The sequence below is a fragment of the Panthera uncia genome, assembly GCF_023721935.1.
Source record: "Panthera uncia isolate 11264 chromosome C1 unlocalized genomic scaffold, Puncia_PCG_1.0 HiC_scaffold_4, whole genome shotgun sequence".
NCBI lineage: Eukaryota > Metazoa > Chordata > Mammalia > Carnivora > Felidae > Panthera > Panthera uncia.
Window position 1 is genome coordinate 29,519,306 of NW_026057585.1, and position 18,877 is coordinate 29,538,182.

At 36.8% G+C, this 18,877-nt stretch overlaps 1 long non-coding RNA gene across 1 annotated transcript; it reads left to right on the plus strand.

Moving 5' to 3' along the window:
- The first annotated feature begins 470 nt into the window (after window positions 1–470).
- On the plus strand, window positions 471–16,700 carry LOC125912413 (uncharacterized). The gene is made up of 3 exons (XR_007454721.1): window positions 471–696; window positions 11,902–11,962; window positions 16,322–16,700. It is a non-coding gene; the product is annotated as an uncharacterized LOC125912413 (long non-coding RNA).
- The last annotated feature ends 2,177 nt before the right edge of the window (window positions 16,701–18,877 follow it).

Genomic DNA, 18,877 nt, shown 5'->3' on the forward strand with positions numbered 1-18,877 from the left:
AAGAGTGAAAACACTTACAGGGGACTGGACAAGAAATCTGTTCCCCAAAACCACTGACAAGAAGAAAGGAGAGGGTTTAAATACCATCAGGATTCTATAAACAGTGGAGCACAGAGTCTGAGGTTCTGGAGTTCAGTACCTGGCAGTGCTCTGGTGAGGAAGCAGGGTGAATCCCCAGGAGCAGGCAGCAGGGTCTGAGGGGTCTGTGTGCCACACAAGGAGAAGTGGTTCCCTGCTTGAAGAGTATATGGTAGAGGCCTTATGGCCTCCCCATAGGCAAAGGTCTCAGCAGACTCTGGAGAGCAGCCACATTTGCTTGTATTGGGACAAAGACATCAGAGTATGGTAAAACCTGGCCCCAGCTGTGTGTTGTGATTTGTCATAATCTCTGAACCTCTGCCATTGTGTGACCACACAGACGTTTTCTGGGGCAAGCTGGCACCTGGCCATTGCTTAGTGAGACCCTCCCACAAAGTTGGTGTGTGTCCAAGCCACAGGGGTCTCTGAAGCGTGGGGTTTTGAAACACAATCCCATCTGAGATAAAACTCTGGAGGGAGGTACCACCTGGCAGGCAGACAGCTTGGACACAGACAGGGTATAGGTGGGGAGTGGATGGAGGCCTGAGCCAAAGGAGGGGTGCTTGATCCCAGGTCAGTGAGAGCATGAAGTTCCTGTGCCACAGACTAAGGAACCAGGTAAAGCCATTGCTACCTCTCCCATGCACGTGCATGCATGCCATGCTGATTAACCCCAGTAAGCTAAGCAGTGCCACCTAGGGGAAAACAGAGCGATGACACCAAGCCCCACCCAACTGCGCTTTCCAAGCACATCCCCTACAAGGCCAGCACAAGTCCCTCTACCTGCTTAGTGTACAGACTATAGAATGCTTTGTACTTTCAGTTCTAGGGGAAACTGGATATAACTTCATTCGCATTTCATTCTGTTTGCTGGTTCATTTATTCAGGGGTTTTTGGTTTTGGGTTTTTTTTGCTTCTATTTTTGTTTGAATTTTTTTTCTCCTTTTTCCCCTTTATTTTTCTTGGATACAGAAAGAGGAAATTTTCTTTTCCTTTTTCTTTTTTTATTTTTTAATTATTTTTTACTTTATATTTTATTATTTTTAAGGTTTTTAAAATTCTATTTAATTTTCTTTATTTAATTTTCTTCCATTATATAATTTAATTTTTTAATTTTCTCTTACTTTTTAAATTTTCTTTTCTTCCCCTTTTTTCTCTATTCTATCAAGCCTTTTAAACAAGCAGACCAAAACACAGGATTTAGCTTCCTTCATTTGATTTTTTGTTTTGTCTTTAATTTCTTAATTTTAATTTTTAATTTTTTACATTTTTTTCTTCCTCCAAAATGACAAAACAAAGGAATTCACCCCAAAAGATAGAACAGGAAGAAATGACAGCCAGGGGCTTAATCAACCCAGTTATAAGCAAAATGTCTGAACTAGAATTTAGAACCATGATCATAAGAATACTAGCTAGGGTTGGAAAAAAAGGCATAGAATCCCTTTCTGTGGAGATAAAAGAAGTAAAGTCTTGTCAGGACAAAATTTAAAAATGGTATAACCGAGATGCAGTCTCAGATACCATGATGGCAAGGATGGACAAAGCAGAGCAGTGAACCAATAATACAAAAGACAAAATTATGGAGAATAAAGCAAAAAAAAAAAAAGAGGGGAAAGAAAGGAAAAATAGCACAGTAAAAGACTTAGAGAACTCAGTATCATATTAAAAAGGAATAACATCTGAATCATAGGAATCCCAGAAGATAAAGAGAAAGAAAAAGGAGCAGAACGTATATGTGAGCAAATTATAGTGGAAAATATTTCCAAATCTGGGGAAGAACACAGACATCAAGATCCAAGAAGCACAGAGAACTCCCATTAGATTCAACAAAAACCCACCATCACCAAGGCATACCATAGTCAATTTCACAAAAATACATAGTCAAGGAAAGAATTATCAAAGCAGCAAGGGAAAAAAGTCCTTATAACCTATAAGGGAAGACAGATAAGGTTCAAAGCAGACCTATGCACAGGAACCTGGCAGGCCAGAAAGGAGTGGCAGGATATATTCAACATGCTGAATCAGAAAAATATGCAGCCAAGAATTCTTTATCCAGCAAGGCTGTCATTCAAAATAGAAGGAGAGATAAAGAGTTTCCCAGACAAACACAAAGTAAAGGAGTTTGTGACCACTAAACCAGCCCTACAAGAAATTATAAAGGGGACTGTTTGAATGGAGAAAAGATGAAACAAAACAAAAAAGACCAAAAGCAACAAAGACTAGAAAGGACCAGAGAACAATACCAACTCTACAGGCAACACAATGGCACTAAATTCATATCTTTCAGTATTCACTATAAATGTCAATGGACTAAACTCTCCAATCAAAAGACATAGGATATCAAAATGGATAAGAAAACAAGACCCATCTATATGCTTACAAGAGACCCATTTTAGACATAAAGACACCTGCAGATTGAAAGTAAGGGGATAGACAACCATCTGTCATGGTAAAGGTCGCCAAAAGAAAGCTGGATTAGCCATACTTCTATCAGACAAACTAGATTTTAAAATAAAGACTGTAACAAGAGATGAAGAAGCACATTATATCATAATTAAGGGGTCTATCCACCAAGAAGATCTAACAATTGTAAATATTTATGTCGCCAACGTGAACACCCAAATATATAAATCAATCACAAACATAAAGAAACTCATTGATAATAATACCATAATAGTAAGGTACTTCAACACCCCACTTATATTAATGGACAGATCATCTAAGCAGAAAATCAACAAGGAAATAATGACTTTGAATGACACACTGGACTGGATGGATTTAACAGATATATTCAGAACATTTCATCCTAAAGCAATAGAATACACATTCTTCTCAAGTGAACATGGAACATTCTCCAAAATATATCACATACTGGGACACAAATCAGCAGCTGTCAACAAGTACAAAAAGATTGAGGTCATATCTTCCATATTTTCAGACCACAGTGCTATGAAACTCAAAATCAACCACAAGAAAAAATTTGGGAAGACAATATTTGGAGATTAAAGAACATCCCACTAAAGAATGAATGGGTTGGCCAACAAATTAAAGAGGAAATTAAAAAGTACATGGAAGCCAATGAAAATGAAAACACAACAGCTCCAAACCTCTGAGATGCAGCAAAGGCGGTCATAAGAGGGAAATATATAGCAATTCAAGCCTTCATAATGAAGGAAGAAAGATCTCAAATACAAATCCTAACCTTACACCTATAAGAGATGGAAAAACAATAGCAAATAAAGCCCAAAGACAGCAGAAGGGGAATAATAAGGATTAGAGCAGACATCAATGATTTTGAAATAAAATAAAAACAGTAGAACAGATCAATGAAATGAGGAACTGGTCCTTTGAAAGAATTAACAAAATTGATAAACCTCTAGCTATACTGATCAAAAAGAAAAAGGAAAGGACCCAAATAAATAAAATCATGAATAAAAGAGAAGATATCACAACCAACACCGTAGAAATACAAACAATAAGAAAATATAATGAATAATTATATGCCAACAAATTGCACAATCTGGAAGAAATGGACACATTCCTAGAAATGTATAAGCTACCAAAACTGAAACAGTAAGAAATAGAAAATTTGAGCAGACCCATAGCCAGTAAAGAAATTGAATCAGTAATCAAAAATCTCCCAACAAACAAGAGTTCAGGTCCAGGTGGCTTTCCACAGGAATCCTACCAAACATTTAAAAAAATTAACACCTGTTCTTTTGAAGCTGGTCCAAAAAATAGAAATGGAAGGAAAACTTCCAAACTCATTCTATGAGGCCAGCATTACCTTGATTTCAAAACAAGACAACGATCCTGGTACAAAGGAGAACTACAAACCAATTTCTCTGATGCATATGGATGCAAAAATTCTCAAGAAGATACTAGCAAACCATATCCAACAATACAATAAAAGAATTATTCACCACATGAAGTGGGATTTATCCCTGGGATGCAAGGCTTGTTCAATATCCATAAATCAATCAATGTGATACATCACATTAGTAAAAGAAAGGATGAGAATGACATGATCCTTTCAATAAATGCAGAGAAAGCATTTGAACAAAATACAGCATCCTTTTGGATAAAAACCCTCAAGAAAGTAGGGGTATCTTGTGTCTTTTCAGACCACAACACTATGAAACTCTAAATCAATCATACCTCAAGCTCATAAAAGCCATATACAAAAGACCCACTGTTAATATCGTCCTCAATGGGGAAAAACTGAGAGCTTTCCCCCTAAGGTCAGGAACACAGCAAGGATGTCCACTCTAACCACTATTCTTCAACATAGTGTTAGATGTCCTAGCCTCAGGAATCAGGCAACACAAAGAAATAAAAGGCATCCAAATCAGCAAGGAGGAAGTCAAACATTCACTCTTCAAAAATGACATGATACTCTATGTAGTAAACCCCAAATACTCCACCAAAAAACTGCTAGAACTGATCCATGAATTCAGCAAAGTTATAGGATATAAAATCAATGTACAGCAGTCAGTTGCATTTCTATACACCACGAATGAAGCAGCAGAAAGAGAAATCAAGGAATCGATCCCAGTTATAATTGCACCAAGAACCATAAAATACTTAGGAATAAACCTAACCAAAGAGGTGGAAAATCTATACACTGAAAACTACAGAAAGCTTGTGAAAGAAACTGAAGAAGGCAGAAAGAAATGGAAAAACATTCCATGCTCATGGATTGGAAGAACAAATATTGTTAAAATGTCAATACTACCCAAAGCAATCTACGTATTCAGTGCAATCCCTGTCAAAATAACACCAGCATTCTTTACAGAGCTAGAACAAACAATCCTAAAATTTGTATGGAACCAGAAAAGACCCCTAATAACCAAAGCAGTCCTGAGAAGGAAAACCAAAGCTTCAGGCATCACAACTTCAGACTTCAAGCTGTATTACAAAGCTGTAATCATCAAGACAGTATGGTATTGACACAAAAACAGACACATAGATCAATGGAACAGAATAGAGAACCTAAAAATGGACCCACAAATGTATTCTGAACTAATCTTTCACAAAGCAGGAAAGGATAGCCAATGGAAAAAAAAAGACAGTCTCCTCAACAAATGGTGTTGGGAAAACTGGACAGCAACATGCAGAAGAATGAGCCTGGACCACTTTGTTATACCACAAAAATAAACTCAAAATGGATGAAATACCTAAACATAAGACAAGAAGCCATCAAAATCCTAGAGGATAAAAAAAAGCAACAACCTCTTTGACCACAGCAACTTCTTACTTGACAGGTTTCTGGCGCCAAGGGAAAGAAAAGCAAAAATAAATTATTAGGACCTCATCAAGATGAAAAGCTTCTGCACAGTGAAGGAAACAATCAGCAAAACTAAAAGGCAACCGACAGAATGGAAGAAGATATTTGCAAATGGCATATCAAATAAAGGGCTAGTATCTAAAATCTACAAAGAACTTATCAAATCAACACCCAAAAAACAAATATTCCAGTGAAGAAATGGGCAAAAGACATGAATAGACACTTTTCCAGAGAAGACATCCAGATGACTAACAGACACATGAAAAAAGGCTCAACATCAGTCATCATAAGGTAAATACGAATCAAAACCACCATGAGATATACCACCTCATACCTGTCAGAACAGCTAAAATTAACAACTCAGGCAACAACAGATGTTGGCAAGGATGCAGAGAAAGAAGAACCCTTTTGCACTGTTGGTGCGAATGCAAACTGGTTCAGCCACTCCAGAAAAATTATGGAGTGGAGGTTCCTCAAAAACTACTAGGTATTTATCCAAAAGATACAGGAGTGCTGTTTCAAAGGGGCACATGCACCCCAATGTTTACAGCATCACTACTGACAATAGGCAAAGTATGGAAAGAGCCCATATATCCACTGACAGATAAATGGATAAAGAAGATGTGGTGTGTACACACACACACACAGTGGAATATTACTCAGCAATCAAGAAGAATGAAATCTTGCCATTTGTAACAACGTGGATGGAACTAGATGGTATTATGCTAAGCAAAGTAAGTCAGAGAAAGACCAATATCATATGATTTCACTCATGTGGAATTTAAGATACAAAACAGATGAACATAAGGGAAGGGAAGAAAAAATATAAAAACAGAGAGGGGACAAACCATAAGAGACTCTTAAATATAGAGAACAAACTGAGGGTTGCTGGAGGGGTGTTGGATGGCGGGGGGATAGGCTACATGGGGAAGGATAATTAAGGAGAACACTTGTTGGGATGAGGACTGGGTATGATAAGTGATGAATCACTAAATTCTATTTCTGAAATCATTATTACACTATATGTTAACTAATTTGGATTTAAATTTTTAAAAATCAACAAGAAAGAAAGAAAGAAAGAAAGAAAGAAAGAAAGAAAGAAAGAGGGATGGAGGGAGAAAAAAAGGAAAAGGAAAGAAAGACAGAATCATATACCCAGTAAAATATCCTTCAGGAATTAAAGGGAAATCAAGACATCCTCACATGAAGGAAAATTAAGAGACACTGTCTCAAGCAGATATATCTTAAAAGAATGGCTGAAAAAAGTTCTCTAAATAGAAAGGAAATGATAAAAGAAGGAATCTTGGACATCAGGAAGGAAGGAAGGCCATAATAAGCAAAAATAGGGGTAAATACATTAGCCTTTCCTTTTCCTCTTGAGTTTTCCAAATTAGGCTACTGACTGAAGCAAAAATTCTAATACTGTCTAGTGCAGTTCTAAATGAACGTAGAGGAAATATTTTAGACAATGGTGTTATAAATGGGCACATAGTGGTACTTAAACTGGTTCGACATTTGATATTTGCACATGACATGATTTTCTTCATAGAAATCTCAAGGAATCTACAACTGCAAGAACTAATCGGTTCGTCAATTTCAGAATACAAAATAAGGCTAAAATAATTCTGATTCTGTGTACTAGCAAAGAACATGTGGACACAATCTGTCCATTTACAATTTACAGTTAGTCAAAAAATGACATACTTAGGGGTACATAAAACATTTATAGGATTTATATGCTGAAAACTACAGAATTCTGGTGAAAAAATCAAAGATCTAAATCAAAAATCTAAAAGGGATATAGTTTTAATAAGTTGAAAGACTCAACATAGTAAAGATGTCACTTCTTGAAAGACCTTTTAACTCAATCAAAATCCCAGCAAGATTATTTTATAGTCATAGATAAGATTATTCTACAATGTATTTAGAAAGACTAAGAAACTAGAATATCTAAAACAGTTTTGAAAAAGAACAAAGTATGAGGAATTGGTCTACTGAATTATAAGACTTATTATATAGCTATAGTAATCAACTTTATAGTTTTGCTATCTAAAGAGAAACACAGATCAAGGGGAGAGAAGAGAGAGCCTAAAACAGACCTACCCATAAAAATATGTCCATTGACATGTGGCAAAGGTGAAAAAGCAATCCAGTGGAGGAAATACACTCTTAAAAAAATTGTACTGGAGAAAACAACAGCAACAACGACAAAAACACTTCAACCTGGATCTCACACCTTATACAAAAAATAACTCAAAATGTACCACAGATTTAATGTAAAATTTTAAGCTATAATACTTTTAGAAAAAAAGAGGAAAAATATTTAGGATCTGTGGTTAGGCAAAGAGTTTTTAGGTTTCACACTAAGAGTCACCACATCTCCAAAGGCAAGGTGAATTAAAAGCAAAACTGAACTATTGAGACCTCATGAAAATAAAAAGCTTCTGCACTGCAAAGGAAACAATCAACAAAACTAAAAGGCAATGGATGGAATGGGAAAAGATATTTGCAAATGACATATCGGATAAAGGGCTACAACTCACCAACCTCCACACCCAAAAAACAAACAATCCACTAAAGAAATCGGCAGAAGACATGAATAGACACTTTTCCAAAAAAGACATCCAAGGCATATAGGAGTGCTGATGCATAGGGGCCCATGTACCCCAATGTTTATGGCAGCACTTTCAACAGTAGCCAAATTATGGAAAGAGCCTAAGTGTCCATCAACTGATAAATGGATAAAGAAGATGTGGTTTATATACACGATGGAATACTACTTGGCAATGAGAAAGAATGAAATCTGGCCATTTGCAGCAATGTGGATGGAACTGGAGGGTATTATGCTAAGTGAAATAAGTCAGAGAAAGAGAGATACCATAGGTTTTCACTCATATGTGGATCTTGAGAAAGTTAACAGAAGACCATGGTGGAGGGGAAGAGGAAAACAAAAGTTACAGAGAGGGAGAGAGGCAAACTATAAGAGACGCTTGGATACTGAGAACAAACTGAGGGTTGATGGAGGGGGGGGGACAGGGGGAAGTGGGTGATGGGCATTGAGGAGGGCACTTGTTGGGATAAGCACTGGGTATTGTATGGAAACCAACTTGACAATAAATTACATTTAATTTTTTAAAAATTTGACTTCATCAAAATTAAAAACGTTTGCTCTGTGAAAGACCCCATTAAGAGAATGAAGAGACAAACTATACACAAAGAGGAAACATTTGCAAACCATATATCCAACAAAAGATTAAAATCTAGCATATATGAAATATAGATGGCCAACAGAAACATGAAAAGATGTTACCATCACTGATCATCAGGGAAATGCAAATCAAAACCACGAGATGTATCATCTTATACGTGTCAGAATGACTAGAGTAAAAAAAGAAATAACAAGGACGTTAAGGATTTGGAGAAAAAGAAACCCTCATGCACTATTGGTGGGAATGTAAATAGACATAGCCACTGTGGAAAACAGCAAAGGGCAACTGGAGACATCTTTGTGATGATGAAAATATTCTGTATTTTTAGTGTACCAATGTCAATATCCTGGTTGTGTGTTGTTCCATAGTTTTGTAAGATGTTATCACTGGGCAGAAACATTAGATTTCTCTCCACTATTTCTTAAACTACATATTAACCTACAATTATCTCAGAATAAAATATTCAATTAATAAAGGGGGACAACATTGGATTTGCCAATGATTTCTTGGATATGACACCAAAGGCAAAGGCAACAAAAGAATAGACAAATTAGACTTAATGAAAATTTTAAAATACTGTGCATTAAGAGACACTGTCAAAAGAGTAAAAAGGCAACCCAGAAAATGGGAGAAAAAAATATAAATCATATATCTGATAAGGGGAGATTAATACCTAGAATATATAGAGAACAACTAAAGCTTAAGAAAAATACAGTAATCCAATTCAAAAATGGGCAAAAGGGTTGAACAGACATTTCTCCAGAGAAGATACACAAATGGCCAACAAGCACATGAAAAGCTGTTCAACATCACTAATAATTATAGAAATACAAATCAAAACTACAGTGGGATTCTACCTCACATCCATTAGGATGAGTACTATCAAAAACAACAACAGAAAATAACAAGTGTTGGTAAAGAGACAGAGTAACCAGAACCTTTTCAATTGTTGGTGGGAAATACACAATAATATAGCTGCTATGAAAAACAGTATGGTGGTTCTTCAAAAAATTTAAAGTAAAATTATGACCCAGCAATTCCACTTCTGGGTATGTACCCAAAAGAATTGAAAACAATGTCTCAAAGAGATATTTGTACACCCATGTTCATTGCAGCATTATTCAGAATAGCCAAAGGTAGAAGCAACCCAAGTGACCATTAATATGTGAATGGATGAACAAAATGTGGTATATAATACAATGGAATATTATTCAGCTGTAAAGAAAAAAAAGGAAATTCTGATATATGCTGCAAAACATGGATAACCTGAGGACACTATGCTAAGTGAAATAAACCAATAACAAAAAGACAAAGGAGGTATCTAGAATAGTCAAATTCAGAGAGACGGAAAATAGAATCACAATTTCCAGGGATTGAGAGTGGAGAGGAGAATGGTGTGTTATTGTTTAATAAGAAAATTCAAGTTTTACAAAGAGTTCTGAAAATGGATGGTGGTGGTGGTTGCACAACAAAATTAATGTACATAATATTACTGAACTGTACACTTAAAATGGGTATGATGGTAAATTTTGTGTGTATTTTACAATAAAAAATTTAAAAATAAAAGGGGTAAGTCACAGACCTTATTAATGTTTATTTATAGCCGTCCAGACATGGAAGAAAAGGTGTACTTGAATGCACTTGGCTAAAACTGGGATACATTATTAGGCTTTTCCAGAGCCAGGATATTCTGCCCCTCTAAACCACCTCTCTCCCTTTGCTCTCAATCTATGCTCACCACACAGTATTCTTTTTTATCTCTGTATGTTCCTCCTTTATCTTTTTAAATAAAAATTGCATACACTTCAGGTGTACAACATGAGTTTATATACATATACATATAGTGAGATGATTACTATAGTCAAGCTAATCAACATATCATATCCTCACGTAGTTGCCACTTTTATGTGTGTGATGAGAGCACCTTAAATCCATGCTGATAGCAAACATCCAGTATTCAGTATAGTATTATCAACTGTACTTATGTTCATTAGATCTCTAGACTTGTTCATCCTACGTAACTGCAACTTTGTACACTTTGACCAACGTCTCATTTCTCCACTTCCTCACCCCTAATAACTACACTTGTATTCTCTGTTCTATGTATTTGACTTCTTTAGATTCCACATATGAGATCAGTATTTTTATGTGTCTGGCTTACTTCATTTAGCATAATGTCCTCCAGCTTCATCCATGTTGTCACAAATGGCAGGATCTCCCTGTTTTCTAAGTTTGAATAATATTCTACTATATATTTCTATAGATATATATCACAATTTCTTTGTCCATTCATCCATCAGTGGGCACCTGGGTTGTTTCCATACCTTGGGTATTGTGAATAATGCTGCAGTAAACATGAGAGTGCACATATCACTTTGAGATCCTGATTCCATGTCCTTTGGTTATACACCCAGAAGAGGGATCGTTGGATCATATGGCAGTTCATTTTATTTTAGTGTTTTTTTAGAAAACAGTATAGAGGTTTTTGCTATTAAGTTGTGAGTTCCTTCTACATTTTGAATACTAACCCCTTTACAGATATATGGTTTGCAAATATCTTCTCCCAATCTGCAGGTTGACTTTTCATTTTGTTGATAGTCTCCTTTGCCGTGGGGGAGCTTTTCAGTCACTGTAGTCCCATATGTTTGCTTCCATGCAGCTTTCTGATTTGAGTGGCTCCTCAGGTGAGCTTGCCACAGGGAGCCTGCAGACCTACCTGGCCCAGGCCCTGTGGTAGTTAAGAGTCTCACTGTAAATGAACATACTGGCACATTCTGTATGTATGTAGCAGCCTCATGGGAGATCTTGAACTCCCACCATGCTCACCCATACTCCCCTCTGGGTGCCCTGAAGAGCCAGAGTCTGGAGCTGCTAGGTGAAAGCCACCACTTGGGCTGCAGTGCTGCTGTCCCTGGATTATCCCTGTGCAGCCAGCCACCCTTGGCCCCTACCTTTCTGTCCTGGGTGTTGGCTTTAACTGATACAGTAATGTTCAATGTTAGCTCTGAGGGAGCACTGCAGCCTACATCTTTTATCCTAAAAACAGAGAAATCCGCCTTTGAGATAGTAACTCACAGCCTATGGCTTGCTCATTCACAACTGTTTGTGAATTCTTTGCCATAGTTATAATTCCTTTCTATTCTGGATTGCCTGGCAGGCAACATTATGTCTCACATAGATTCATGCATATATCATATATAAAAATATATTTCCTTATTTCTGTATCTTTCTTTTTTTCCCCCTATATCCTGATGCAGAGACTCAGAATCTAATAATGCTCAGCACTTGCCAATTAAGAGTCTTACCATATAATTCTTATCTTCCCAGGTCTATATATATTACATTAAGTTCAAACCTGGCAAGTCTCCTCCTTGACACCTACTGCTGGGTAAGTGACTCACACAGGAACTAGAGAAAGAAAGGTGGCACAGGCATTTAAACCTACCCTGCCCAGTAGCATGTGCTAAGCAGGCACTCCAGTGTCTGGGGACTGACTCACAGAGTGAGGCCTTCTGGGGCTTTAGGTTTTTCTTACCCAGAAAATAGGATCAACACCACTGCCATCATGAATTATTCAACACGTGCCTGGGCTAGTCCTTGGTGAACAACAAAATAATGGAAACTGACAAAATTGATTTGTGGTGAATTTTTAGTGAAGCCAAGTTCATGGCAAGTGAGCAAGGGCAAGCGGGGCTCAGAGGAACCTGACCACAAAAACGGTCAGCCCACAATTCCCCTGGAACATCACTGCCTGGCCAACAGCACAGCCAGGCCAGAGGACTGTACCAGGCTTCTTTTCCTCTGATGGCTTGGGGGAGGTGAACACTCTCTCCCACGGAAAAAGCATAGGCACTTGGACTCACCAAACCAGTTCCCCAGCCAGAGGATGGGCAAGACTCTTAAAGCATTTCATGAAGCATTTGAGTTACTAATTAGAAACTCAATTACCAAATCTCTAAACATAATTTCAGCTGCTTAGCAGAGTGCTAAGAAAGAAAGGCTTCAATTCAGCACATTTTGAATTTTACATTAGGGCTTCACTAATTAGAAGGAAAAAACATATTGGCACCATGTCTATCCTTCCATTAATCTTCCTCAACATATATTCTGCTGCCTGTTATTATATAATCATTAAATGTAAAATATTAAACTGGACATTTGACTTTATTGATCACTTTATGGGCTAAGGATACAGCAAGTAATTATCTGCCAAGACAGATTCATCGATTGGGCTGTCATTGGAAGAGCTGAAATTGACACATAGTTGATTATTATTCTAGTGTACTGTTTTCATCAATTATTTTGTCTCATTCTCTTTCTCATCAAGAGTTGTGTATTTATAGTTTGTTTCTATTTAAAAATTCAAAAAGCAGACTTTTTGCCCTGAAACCAGATGGGTGGTTTTCTGTGTAAATCAGAAACTCTGCAGTTTAAGTATACAGACTTACTTTTATAGACTTGCACATTTTATCTAATCTAATACCAGGAAACTTTAGACTAGTATTTTATCTCTCTACACCTCAGTTTTTCTACTTGAAAAATAATCTTATGTCATCTGGATTTTTTTCTTTCCTTACTCTGCTTGTTCTTTCAGTATTTAAATTCAGTACAGTTTGATAAAGAGGTATGGGGCCCTTCCAATGTTCCAGGCACTTCGCAAGATGCTGAGGATGCCAAGCTTCCTTGAGGACAGGGATGCTTACAGCCTAGTAAAGGAGACTGATCTGGGCCTAAATAAAGGGCATGAAAGAGTCTAAGAAGGTGGAGGCTGAGTGTGAGCAGTAACTGGAACTCAGCAGCCTTCTGGTTCATTCTGATGCAGGGAAAGATGTTTTTAAATACTGTGCTAGCAACAGGGTCAAAGTCACCTACCATATTCAGGGCATGGAGAATGGGAAAAAAATAAGGATTATTTTTAAATGCCTTCCTGGGACATGGAAGAAGGCAGTTCTTGGAGCTCACCTATTTCAGAACTTAGCAGCTGACTTCATGGATGATCTCTAACACAGACTAGAGTTTCACGGAATTCCTTTCTTGGAACAGATTTGTAGAGAAGTCCTAATGTAGTGTTTTGCCTAATTCCCATTTGTTTAGGTCATGGACATAGAATTTAGCAATATAGCTTGTGACATACAGTTCTTTCCATCTTTAATTTTATACTCCATATGGACAGGGACCATCACTTCAATTTTTTCTTACCTGTTTGTTCCCACTTCTTTGTATTTCTGCTTTCAGTAGGTATTCAATAAAAGATAATAAAAGCTTCTTGTGAGGTAGAGAGTAGTGACCCACTTGAATAACCCAGCTTCCATGAAGGTGAGTTCTAAATTTCAATTAGAATAGTTTGGGCACATGGTAGATGTACATTAACTTCTCTCAGTTTACCTGGGACAAAGCAGTTCACGTCACTTTCAATAATGGGGGCTTGATGGCTGATAACATGAATATATGAAACTGAAATTGATTTCACTTAAGCATCTTTCCAATGTTGACATGGGACACAGCATAGTGTCATGGAAACATCATTGTATACTGGTTAAGAAACCTGGGTTTTGGTCTCAGTGACCCTAGAAGGTGATCCAACCCTTGTCAATGAAGTAGGACCAGATACTCAGGAAAGGCACTTCTCACTCTGAAATTCTACCATTCTATTTTGCCTTGAGTTAGGTAGACCAGTAGTTAGCATTCACATTGGCAATTAAAAGATAACGCAGTGTATTCAAATTGCATTTTCCAAGGATTGCAATTCTAGGAATTCACAGACTACACCAGAGTTTAAATCTCTTTGCTCCTACCCAACCCAACTCCATCGACTTTGTGCATTCTCACTGCATGTATGTGGCTAAAGGAAAGAAAATGATTTGCTATTAAATTGTGATGACTTAGGCTTTGGAAAGTATTTGTGAGTGGGCAACAATTATTTTTTGAATTTTCAAGTAAATCTGTAGTATGTTTTTCTGTATCATTACAGAACTGTGGAAAGATTGTTTTTGTTTTGTTTTACTAAAACTCCAGCATTTTTAGAGTAGAAGGTCTCAATCTTTCTTTACCTTTTTCCTTTTTTCTTTTTTTAATGTCTACTTGAAACTGTGAACTATTTCCTAGAACAATGATGAAGCTCATAAATAAAACAGTTTGCCTGCAATTTCAGGTTAGTGGGAAGGGCATAGGGAGCTGTTTCCAGGTTAGGAATCTCCCCACCCCAGGCCTATTGTAGGGCCAGGTTTAGCTCTAATATGAATATTTTTATCTTTAACCCTCTTAGTTCTGCTACCTACTAGCTATGCAACCACAAACAAGTTGCTTAACCTTTCTGACCCCCCTTTGGAAACAGAGGAATTATATTTACTTGCAATTGGTTGGGAGCACTAGCATTATTAACCAATGTAAGTAAAGCACCTAGTACTGTGAATGTTTACTCACTATATGTGTTCTTCCCCTTCCTCATTTCTTTTCTTAATCTCAGTCAAACTCACATAACGATATGCTTTCCTTCAGCATTTTGGAGTCCCAACTCTTTTTGTATTTTCCACATTCTTCGTTAATACCACCCCCACCTCTAACTTACTCTTTGTATTGTTCAGTCTTATATAATACACTGGATTTCTTCCTTTTTGTTTTAAAATTTTCTACTATTTAGCAACAGCACCATTGTGCTTCTTTTGCCAAAATGGGGTTCGTTTTTAATTCTCCAGCTTTGCTACTTCTAAGGTAAAGCCTTAGTCACATTAGCATGGCCTGGAATTTCCCATTTTAAATCTTTCCTGGGGCTGAAAATTAATCTTTCCTTAGGCAGTACCTAAAGGGTATGCGTATTGAGTGATCTAACGATCAATTAAACACTCGCTGAGCTGCGGCAAAGAAACTATTTCTTTACATAAAAAGAGGCAATGGTAATGCAGGTAGCATCCAGGAACATGGTGTTAAACTTGCCTAGGCTCTGAAAGGAACACTGGGATCCAAACCTAGTGGGTGACATTGGGCCTCAAGAGTACAGGAGACAGAGTGGAAAACTAATTCTTATTGAGCAACAATTATGTGCCTGGTAGAAGTCAAAGGTTGCAGTATGGAGGCCTACAGCCCACAAGTGTGGGGTTTTCTGTTTGTTTTAAAAAATCATAGATCTAGGGGCGCCTGGGTGGCTAAGTCGGTTGAGCCACCGACTCGGCTCAGGTCATGATCTCACGGTTTGTGAGTTCGAGCCCCGCGTCGGGCTCTGTGCTGCCAGCTCAGAGCCTGGAGCCTGCTTCTGATTCTGTGTCTCCCTCTCTCTCTGACCCTCCCCTACTCATGCTCTGTCTCTGCCTCAGAAATAAACATTAAAAGAATTTTTTAAATAAAAAAAATCATAGATCTATATTTAAAAGAAGAAACATTATATGTATATACATCATATATACACACAAGGATCTTATGACTTCTGAAAAATCAGTATATTTTGCAACACTACGCTCAAATTCTTACATGGCAACAAGATAGAGGAAACTGGAGACACTATCATTATGGAGGTACAAGCGCTCAAGGTTACTTGTGTGTACATTTTGTACCTGGTCCTCTTGCCTCCCATTTACTTCCTTTTTGGTAAACCATTGAAAATCTGACTCTTCTCTTTTTTCTCTTTCCCTATATATATATTTGTATGTATATGTGTGTGTATATACAATATGTATGTATGTATGTATATATGTGTGTGTGTGTGTGTAATAAATAAGACACTATATATATATGTTTAATTTCTTTGATGCAGATGATGTTGGCTCTGTTAAAAATGAGAAAATGTGAAGATCCTCAAGTGACTTAGAGCACAATTGCAAGGAGACAATAAAGACATGTCACCTGAACTTGCCTACCTAATGTAGCCCTACAGGAGTGGTTCTGAACCATGGACACTTTTGGTTCCCAGAGGACATTTGCCAATTTGTGGAGACATTTTTGGTTGTCGCACATAAGCCATCTAGTGGATGGAGGCCAAAGATGCTGCACATCCTGCAATGTATAGAAGAACCCACTCACTATAACCAAGAATTATTTGGTCCAAACTATGAAATCATCAGTAGTGCCAAAGTGGAGAAACCCTGCTCTAGAGGGCTGTGGCCATGCTTATAAAAACATCTCTCTCTAGAGGACCTTGTCACTGTCTTGGTAACAACAAGGGGTTCCTGTCACTATCTATAGCAACCATGGAGAAGCTTTGAGCTGTCAAAATTTCACACGATTGAGATCCTCTCTCCCATCCCGGAGAATCCAATTAATGTTTTAGGAGGTGGGAGACAAACCAGAACTGAAATAATGTACTATCAGCAGATCCTCACTGTAGAAATTCTCAAAGACTCATGGAAGTATTTTGGGAAGAAGGAAATGATTGCAAAAAAAAAAAAATCTGGAATGCAAGAAGAAAATGGTAGGAGCATTAAAAAGGTTAATGATATATAAAACAATAACAATGATGTCCAATTTAGGGAGTTAAGGAAATAAGTTGGAACAAAGTGTCTAGACAATAGTAGCATGTAAATGGCACATGGAAATGGAGTGTGAAAGTTCTAAATTCCTTAAAGATAAAGCTACTCATTGAAATTATAATTTGTTAAGATATATAAGCATATTAAAATTTTAGGAGAATGACTAAAAGAATAAAGATAAAATATATAATTTCCAAGTTAATGAAGGGAAAAATTCAATGGGGGTGGATCTCAATCCAAAAGAATGGGGGGAAAAGGAAAATTCAAAACAATTGGAGCAATATGAAATCACAAAAGAAGGTGGTAAAATAAATCCAAATATATGAGTAATCATGATATATGTAAATAGACTAGAATTTATAAGTTTAAATTATCAGACTAGATAAAACATACAAATCCAGAATGTATGTTCTATATACAAGGAAAACATTACAAATTAAAGAAGCAATTAAAAGGTTTTTTTTAGGGGTGCCTGGGTCGCTCAGTTGGTTAAGCACCGGACTTCAGTTCAGGTCATGATCTCACAGTTCGTGGGTTTGAGCCCTGCATCGGGCTCTGCTGACAGCTCGGAGCCTGGAGCCTACTTCTGATTCTGTCTCCCTGTCTCTCTGCTCCTCCCCTGTTCATGCTCTGTCTCTCCCTCTCTCTCAAAAATAAATAAACATTAAAAAAATTTTTTTAAGTTTTTTTAAATGAATAAAGATATAATACGCAGAAGAAAGTTGATGTAGCTATATTAATATAGGCAAAATAGAGTTTAAGGTAACAAGCATATTATAGATAAAGATGATCACTATATATTGTTAAAAGTTTAGATTTACCAGGAAGATACAATTCTAATTTCCGTGTATCTAACAAGATAGCTTCAAAATATTTAAAGTAAAAATTGATAGAATAAGCAGAAATTGATAAATCTATCATCTTGGTGGGCAATTTTTTCACTTTTGATAGATAAGAAACCAGTAATGATATAGAGTATTTGAACAACATAAGCAACAAGTTTAATCATGCACATAAAACACTGCTTCTGACAGCTGGAGAATACATATTCTTTTTGAGCTCAAAAGGAATATTTATAAAAAGTGGCCAGACCTAATGTGAATCTCAACAAGTTTGAATAAAAACTGGTATCAACTGGTATCATACAGCCCACCATACAACTAGATCAGTATTGTTATAGCAATAATTCTGAAAATTAAAAATTATGCTTCTGTTTACCTCATGAGTAAAAGAAGAAACTAAAATGGAAATCAGATGAAACTTACCAGTTTTAAAAATGCTACCTTTCAAAATTAGTGAGAGGCAACTAACATGATACTTGAAGGAAACTTGTAATCTTTTTTTATTTTTAGAGATAGCAAGTGAGAGTGTGAGTGGGAAAGAGGGGTGGAGGGAGAGAGAGAGAGCGAATCTTAAGCATGCTGAGTGTGGAGCCTGATGTGGGGCTCGATCCAAAGACCCTGGAATCATGATCTGAGCCAAAATCAAGAGTTGGACGCTCAACTGACTGAGCTACCCAGGCTCTCCAGGAAATCTATTATCTTGAATGCTTACATTATGGTTTCAAAAATGGTTGAAAAAATTAAGCCATGAACAAAAATGTTTATTAAAAAAAACACCACAGAATAAGCCAAAGTAAAATATTTAAAAGGTAATAATAAAGGTAAAAGCAGAGATTAATGGAATGTAAGACAAAGCAATAATTGAGAATATAAATTAAGTTGAAAGTAGTTTCTTTAATGGGAATAATACATAAACTATCAGGAAGACTGAAGAAAAAAAGCAAAGAAAAAAGGCACAAAATAATATTAGGAATAGAAATGCAACATAAATACAGAGGGAGC